This window comes from Oryctolagus cuniculus, chromosome 5 (genome assembly GCF_964237555.1).
Source record: "Oryctolagus cuniculus chromosome 5, mOryCun1.1, whole genome shotgun sequence".
NCBI classification, from domain to species: domain Eukaryota; kingdom Metazoa; phylum Chordata; class Mammalia; order Lagomorpha; family Leporidae; genus Oryctolagus; species Oryctolagus cuniculus.
The window spans coordinates 69,036,414-69,045,250 of NC_091436.1; the positions used below are offsets into that span (position 1 = coordinate 69,036,414).

Here is an 8,837-nt window from a genome sequence, read left to right on the forward strand (position 1 = left end):
GACAGCTTTTCTGTTAATAAAACAGTTGCTATGAGAACTGAGAATATATATATATTCATAGTTATATATTTATTTAAAATAAAAAACTGAGCTGAATATGTCACAAATTATTATTACATTTTCTCTTATAAACAATGACACTAGCAGGTATTCTGTTGCAGCAGCATAAGCCACCTCTTGGGATGACTGCATTTTGTTTCAAAGAGCATTATTCAGTCCTAGATACTCTGCTTCCAAATTGACTTCTATCTAATGCTCCCTGGGAGGCAGCAGGAAATGGCTTAATGTTTTAGCCCCTGGCAACCATGTGGAATGAAAAGATTGTATTATGGGGTACTGGCTTCAGTCTCAACCAGACCTGGATGTTGGAACCTTTTGGGGAGTGAACCAGCAGATAAAAGATATCTTTCCGGCTGGCCCCATTGCTCACTTGGCTAATCCTTCACCTGCGATGCTGGCACCCCATATGGGTGCTGAGTTCTAGTCCCGGTTGCTCCTCTTCCAGTCCAGCTCTCTGCTGTGGCCCAGGGGGCAGTGGAGGATGGCCCAAGTCCTTGGGTCCTGCACCCGCATGGGAGACCAGGAAGAAGTACTTGGCTCCTGGCTTCAGATCAGTGCAGCTCCAGCCGTAGTGGCCATTTGTGGGGTGAACCAACAGAAGGAAGACCTTTCTCTCTGTCTGTCTCTCTCACTGTCTATAACTCTACCTGTCAAATAAATAAATAAATAAATAATTTTTTAAGAAAAGATATCTTTCCCTTTCTGCTTCACTGTCTTTCAAATAAAAATAAATACATTTTCAAAATAAAATCAGATTTTGAATTTAAATAGACTAATAGATTAAATGCAAAAAGAAGGAGAATGTTATATTAGGAAGATGCTATATTATGACTAAACTGACAGAAGATCTGTAGTGTCTAAACATACTCCAAATAGTAAATTTCTAGGAGGAATCATAGTAGTGTTAAATAAAATCATTTTATAATGTAAAAGGAGAAAGCACAGCAATAGCACATAACATCCTAACATTGACACAACTAATAGAAATATTGAAAGTACACAGAACAAAAAAATCTATAACTACATTCATATATTTCAATTTGCAATAATTGAGATAAAAAGTGGACAGTTAATCTGTAAGTATATAGAGGTGTGACTAGCACTATCAATCAACTTTACTTAATTGATATTCATGGAACATTCTATTCTACAATAAAAAATACATATTATTTTTAAAGGCATACAAAAGATATTATACCTCAATAATCTTGTTAGACTGGTAAAAAAGGAAGCAATAGACTGCATGTTATCATTTACAAGGCATATTTCTCAGATATATTTGTATATCATATATATATAATGTTTCTTTAATTTCACCATTAATGGCAAACAAACAAAAAAGAGTAAAAAATTTGAATATATTTTACAAAAGAATGTAGAAGAATGACAAGTAAACCCAAGAATAATGATCAACACAATTAATCATCTAAGAAATAGACATGAAACCACAATGCAATTATCCCCATTCATCTAATAGAACAGCTAAAGTACAATTCCCTGAGCAAATCAAGTATTAGTAATGATGTGGAACAAAGAAACTCTTATATAATGTTATTGGCAAGAAAAATTGTTCAATAATATTTAACAAAATGGTAGATTCTTTTTTTAAAAAATATTACTTATTATTTGGAAAGACAGAGTTACAAAGGGAAAGGGAGAGAAAGAGAGAGAGGTCTTCCATCCACTCACTCTTTCCAAAATGGCCACTGGAACTTCTTCTGGGTCTCCCACTTTGGAGCAGAGGCCCAAGCACTTAGGCCACCTCCCATTGTTGTACCAGGCTCATTAGCAATGAGCTGGATTGGAAGTGGAGCATCTGGGATATGAAACATTGCCATGTGGGATATCGGCTTCACAGGCAGCAGCTTTACCTGCTATGTCACAGCATCAGGCATATTAATAGTTTTTTAAAAAATGTAATATAATATATCATCATTTTCTTCCTATTTTTTTATTAGTAAGAGGTTATAATGGCATTTAATTTACAACAGAAAACTGTATCACCAATGCTCAGAAGGTTCTACCGTAAAGGATCTATCATGAAGGTCAGAATGATCTATAATGTGGGTGGGAGGGAGGTTAGGGTGGAAATTACCACTATATTCTTAAATCGGTATATATAAAATACATGAAATTTGGATAACAAATAAAATTTTAAAAAGAAACAAACCATTAATATTTTCAATTAAGTGGTTGAGTTCCAAATTGTAGGAGGTAAAAGTGGCATGGCAAAGGAGAGTGAACATGATAAGACTGCTCACAAAAATTTTTATTCACTTATTTTTAAAGATTTCTTTTATAATTTGAAAGTCAGGATTACACACATACACATAGTGAGAGAGGGAGAGAGAAAGAGAGAATCTTCTATCCATTGGCTCTTTCCACATCCACTGGTTCTCTCATCAAATGTCTGCAATGGCTGAGGCTGGACCAGGCTAAAACTAGGAGCATGGAACTCCCTCGAAGTGTGCTGGGTAGGCGGCAAGGGGATAAGTATTTAGACCATCTTCTGCTGCTTTCCCGGGTATATAATAAAGAGCAGGATTGGATGCGGAACATCCAGGAGTACTCAAATATGAACTCATAACTGATGACAAAATCACAAGCATTGTCTTAAAACATTGTTCCACAACACTGGCCCCTAACACAAAGCTTTAGAAAATAGAAAATGATTTACAGGGATAGAAATCAGATGAATTTTTGCTAGGGATAATAAAGGAAGAAGATTCAGGGGAAAAGAATTAATATGGAGCACAAGGAAACCTTGGAAATTGTGACTGTCGATTATTTTACATGAAAAACTGCAAGGATGTATGCATTAATTGTAAATATCTCATATTTATAGATACTATATGTAACTTATACCTCAATAAAGCATAAAGTATCACATCATTATAAAATAAAAACTTTTAATAATAAATTATTTTATGTAAAGTAATGTAATTTCTTAGTTCCTGAAGGTATGGAAAGAGAGAACTGATTAAAAGGCCTATTCAGTGAAATAATAATAGAAAACTTAGTTAATTTGGAGACAGAAAGGGACATCCAAGTATAGAAAACACATAGAATTCCTAATGGACATGACTAGAAAACATAATCAATATGACACATTATTGTCAAATTTTCAACAGTAAACCATTACGAAAAGATTATAAAATGTTCACAAGAGACATGCCAGAGCACTTTCAGAGGATCTCCGCTTAGATTGACACCTGGTTTCTTATCAGAAAATCTATAGACAAAGAGAAAATAGAGATACATGGTTGAAATTGTAAAAGAAAAAAATCTGTCAATCCAGAATACTGTACCCTGCAAATCTCATTTATGAATAAAGTTGAAATAAAGACTTTCCTTCCATAAAATTGAAAAAATTTGTAACCATTCATCAAGACTTACAAATGGTGCCTAAGAATGTGATACACAGGTTAACACAGAAAGACATCATTATGAAAGAATATGAAGATCAACACTCTAGTAAAAATACAAAGGAAATCCAATGCAAACAACAAGAATATTTAAGGAAATGTAGCAGTGCCAAGTTATTACTTATCAATAGTAACCTTGAAATTAAATTGCCTAAATTTGCCATTTAAAAGCTACAGACTGGCTGAATGGATTAAAAAGCAAGACCCATATATTTGCTGCTGACAAGAAACAGGCCGCATCAACAAAGATACAAGCAGACTGAAAACAAAAGGATGGAAAATTATATTCCATGCTAACAGAGAGCAAAAATGAGCCATTGTAGCTATCCTAATACCAGGCAAATAATAAAATCAGAGATAAAAAAGGAGATGTAACAACAGATACAACAGGATAAAATAGAATCAATTGGAATTATTACAAAGAGCTATATGCCAACAAATTGGAAAATCTAGAAAATGCATGGATTCCTGGCCCCAAACAATCAACCAAAATTGAGCCAAGAATACGAGAAAACCTAAACAGACCAATAAACCAGATGGGGACTTGTCGCTCCCCCTCTTCGTGGAGGAGCAACACAGGACCCTGCGCTGTTCTTTCGTCTGCTCGGCCCTCCCCGGGTTTGCTGCTGGTTCTTCCCGGGTTGGCTACTATCCCTTCCACCTCCGTGGAAGGGCAGTTCCCCCTGGCCACATTCCCCACTTCCGCAGGGGAGCGGCACACCGCTGGCCGGCTTTCTCGGGGGCTGCACGGGTGTTCCTTCAGCTACATGTTCCCCTTAGATGTTCCCCATAGATGTTCCTGGTGCATGCCGTCTCTCTCCTCCTTTATAGTCCTCCTCCGCCAATCCCAACTCGGCTGCCCACACGCCGAGTACGCTGCTCTCCTCCAATCAGGAGCAAGTCCTACAGTTTATTAGCTGAACTGGAGGCAGCTGTGTGGAAGCTGTTTACTTCTCTCCCAGCGCCATATTGTGGGAGAGCAGATGCATAGAATAAGTCTTAATTCCAGTAACTCAGTCCAGTCCGGGCTGCTCCCCACAGGGACTGAATCAGTAACAAAGAACCTACCAACAGAGAAAAGTCCAGTACAATATGGGTTCACTACAAAATTCTATAAGACATAAAAGAAGAACTAATTCCAATTATTCTAAAACTATTTAAAGGAATCAAAAGGGAGGTAATCCTCCCAAACTGCTTCTATGAGGCCTGTATCAACTTAATTCTTGAACCAGAAAGATATACAACAAGGAAAAAAAAACTGTAGAGCGTAACCCTGATTAACATAAATAGAAAAATCTTCAATAACATTATAGCTAATTGAATCCAAAAACCCATCAGAAATATTATTCATCCAGAACAAGTGGAATTTAACCTTGGAGTGCAGGGACAGTACAACATATGGGTCAATAAATGCAGTACATCACATTAACAATCTGAAGGAGAAAAACCATATGATTATCTCAATAAAATGCAAAGAGAGCATTTTAGAAAACACAACATCCTTTCATGATAAAAATTTTAAACAAATTAGGTACAAATAGAATATTCTTCAACACAATTAAGATAATTTATGACAAACCCACAATCCCACAGCAAGCAAGTTATTAAATGGGAAAAAGTTAATTCCCACTAAAATCCAAAACCAGACATGATTCCCCATATAGGGGAACTAAAAGATTCCACTGAGAGACTATTGGAACTCATAAAAGTATTTGGTAAATTGTCAGGATATAAAATTAACACAAAAAACAATAGCCTTTACATTGAAAGAAAATGTCATGGCTGAGAAAGAACTTCTACAATGAATCCAATTCACAATAGCTACAGAAAAAATTAAGTACCTTGGAATAAATTTAACCAAGGAGGTGGAAAACTCTTACTAAGAAAATAAAAAAATATAAAACATTAAAGAAAGAAATAGAAAAGACACAAAAACATGGAAAAATGTTCCATGTTTATGGATTAGTAGAATTAACATCTACAAAGTGTCCATACTACCAAAAACAGTAACAAAGTCAGTGTGATAATAATCAAAATACTAACGACATTTTTCTTATATCTAGAAAAAATGATGCTAAAATTCATATGGAAACCTGAGAGACCCTGAATAGCTAAAGCAATTTTATGCAACAAAAACAAATCTGGAGGCATCACAACACCAGATTTCAAGAAAAACTATAGAGCAGTTATAATCAGAACAGCCTGGTACTCATTCAAAAACAAATGGATGGACCAATGAAACAAAATAGAAACTTTAGAAATCTACCCATCCATTTACAATCAATAAAGGAGATAAAATCAATCCCTGGAGAAAAGACAATCTCTTCAACAACTGAAAAATTTGGATCTCTGTCTGCAGAAGTGTGGAAAAATATTTCTATTTAACACATTATACAAAAATCAACTAAAACGGATCAAGGAACCAAATCTACCACCAGATACCATCAAGTAACTTGAAGAGAACATTGGGGAAATACTGCCAGACATTGGAATAGGCAAAAAACATCTTGGAAAAGACCCCAGAATCACAGGCAATCAAAGTCAAAATAGACAAATGGCATTACATCAAGCTGAGAAATTTCTGAATTGCAAAGGAAACACTCAGCAAAGTGAAGAGGCAACTGACATATTGGGAGAAAATATTTGCAAACTATGTAACCAATAAAGGATTAGTATCCAGAATCTATAATGAGTTCAAAGAACTCAACAACAAAGCAAACACTCTAGTTAAGAAATGGGCAAAGGCTTGAACAGGCATTTTTCAAAAGAGGAAATTCAAATGGCCAACAGACACTTGAAACAATGCTCAAGATGACTAGCCATCAGGGAAATGCAAATCAAAACTACAATGAGGTTTCACCTCATCCCAATGAGAATGGATCTCATACAGAAATCAACAAACAATAAATGCTGGTGAGGATGTGGGGAAAAAGGTAACCCAATACACTCTTGATGGCCATGTAAACTAGTGCAGCCATTGTTGTTAGAAGGCATGACAATAACTCAGAAATATGAAATTAGATGTACCGTATTACCCTGGCATCCTACTTGTGAATTTATCAAACAAAATAAAATCAGTATATGAAAGAGTGATCTATAGCCCCATGATTATTGTAGCCTGGTTCACGATAGCTAAGATATGGAATCAACTGACGAGTGGATAAAGAAATTGTAGTATGCATATAGAAAATGGAGTACTACTCAGATATAAAATGGATGCAACTGGAAACCATCATACTTAGTGAAATAAACCAGTTAAAAAGACAAATACAATGTTTTCCCTGATTAGTGTTAACTATTAAAGTAACAAAAAGGCTATATTTATATATATATACACATATACATATGTACATATATGAGAGAAATTGACATTTTGAGATTTTATGTTTGTTAGAGCCCTTATTTCTATTGCTGAGGTACAATTTTTTTTTTACCATTTATTGAATTATTTACTTAGTGTAGGTTTAATCTTTTGTTATAAAATAAACTGAGAGTAGATCATTGTACAAATTAACGGGCTGAATGGAAACAGAAGGAGGAGGGTGGGTGGGAACATGGATTGGAGGTCAGGTATATTACAGAATGATTATGCCCTTGTTGGATTTTTCATGGACAAGAAGCTGCTCTGCCAAAACACTGACTTCTGAATTTCATCTTTTGATTATTATAATGGAACCATTTTTAAATGAGAAGTTTCTAATTCCTACCTTGTTCCAATTAGCATCAGTTATGATATATATTGGAAGAAATTCTTTAAGCATATCGACTTCTAGGATTCCTAAGCCAAAAGAATTACAAGTAGACTGTTGAAAGCCAGAAGTATTATCTCTGAAAAGTTTTGTAAATATGCGCGCTTACTATGGAGACTTCTTGTCACTTCAACATCTGGCACCAGGAGGATGAGTAGGAGCCCATATAACTTGATTCCAAGTTATAATCTTCAGAAGTCTGAGGACATGCATACCTTTTTTACTGAGGTTTCCTACAAAATGCAGATAGCTCAAATTGGAAACCAAGTGGGGACTTCATGGACCTGGTTGTTATTGTGCTTCAGTGTTGGCCACTCAAGAACTTTGACAGCACATCTGAACAGACCTTTTGGCTAGAAGGTCATCTGGTCTAATAAATGAGCCTTCTCAGGAGGTTGTTCAGTCCAGATCCAGTGCATTTCAGTATTGTCAGTCTTGTCGAAGACCAGGTGATTCTGAAATTGGAATCTGCAGACTCAAAAGTTGTGATGTACTTATTTTCTAACATATCACTCTGTTCACATGCTAGACTGATCAGAACCTGTTACTCAACAATTTTGTCTATCCATTCTTAGATGCTATGGCACTGCAGATGACACATGGCTTCAGGAAAGAGGATATCTACTACTGCTTCCATTTCCTACATGATGTTTTCCAGATGAGTTCATCTTCTTTCCAGGAATCACTGGAATCTTTGAAGAAAGTTTTTATCTGCTTTGTAAAAGTAAGGCCATACAAGTTGCTACGCAGAGCAGTCTGCTTACAGAGAAAGAAAATTCTATGTTAGAATTTTTAATAGGACTCTTCAGACCTTTTGTAGAATGTTATCAGATGAGATAATTTGCATATACCTCTTCAAAGAAGTGGACTACTTCACTGAGAAATGGTACTTGCTTTCTGTTAGAAAATTCACAAGTCATCTTCTCAATCAAAGCACCGCTCAATGTTATGATGTATTCTGATGCACACAAAATGCTTCAGCAGCTTTTGTGAGGTTTAGTGTAATAGAGAAGAAGAAAGTAAATAATGATTATGTATTTAGTGTGAATGAACCTGGGACAACCAAATTAGATGAAATGCTTAGATGTAAAATACCAATAGGAAAAGTAACCACTGTAAAACTTTAATAATAATCACCAATTATGGAAAATTTGGGCACATGATTACTGTCGTCAAAGGACTGTTTTTACAGCAATAGGGAAGTAAAAGAAGAGCTTTCTTCATGCCCTTCATAAGACCTCAAGAACAGAGAATTCAGTAGAGAGGAAGAAACGATCAGTGTGAGCAAATCAGTGTAATCTTCCCCACCACAATGCTTAAAAGGCATTTGTATCCAATGACTGTGTTTTAAAATAAAACAATCTTTTGAAAAATGGCAAAGAACATAGTAATCATTTGAGAGAGTACTTGTGACACACAAGGAATGGTATATTGCTCATGGGATTGAAATAAAAAGTTGACTTAGGTTATAAGGCATAGAAAAGCAACAGTATGATGATTTAAGAATGCAGCTATTTTTTGTATTCTCCTCACCACAAGAAATGGATTCCTCCTCAGCTGTTTTAGTCTTTCAAATTGTAGCGATAAGTGTTAGAAGATGAAC

The 8,837-nt window shown here is 35.5% G+C and overlaps 1 pseudogene; it reads left to right on the forward strand.

The window, feature by feature from the left end:
- Positions 1 to 7,039: 7,039 nt before the first annotated feature.
- LOC103349917 (dihydroxyacetone phosphate acyltransferase-like) lies at positions 7,040 to 8,361 on the forward strand (annotated as a pseudogene).
- The last annotated feature ends 476 nt before the right edge of the window (positions 8,362 to 8,837 follow it).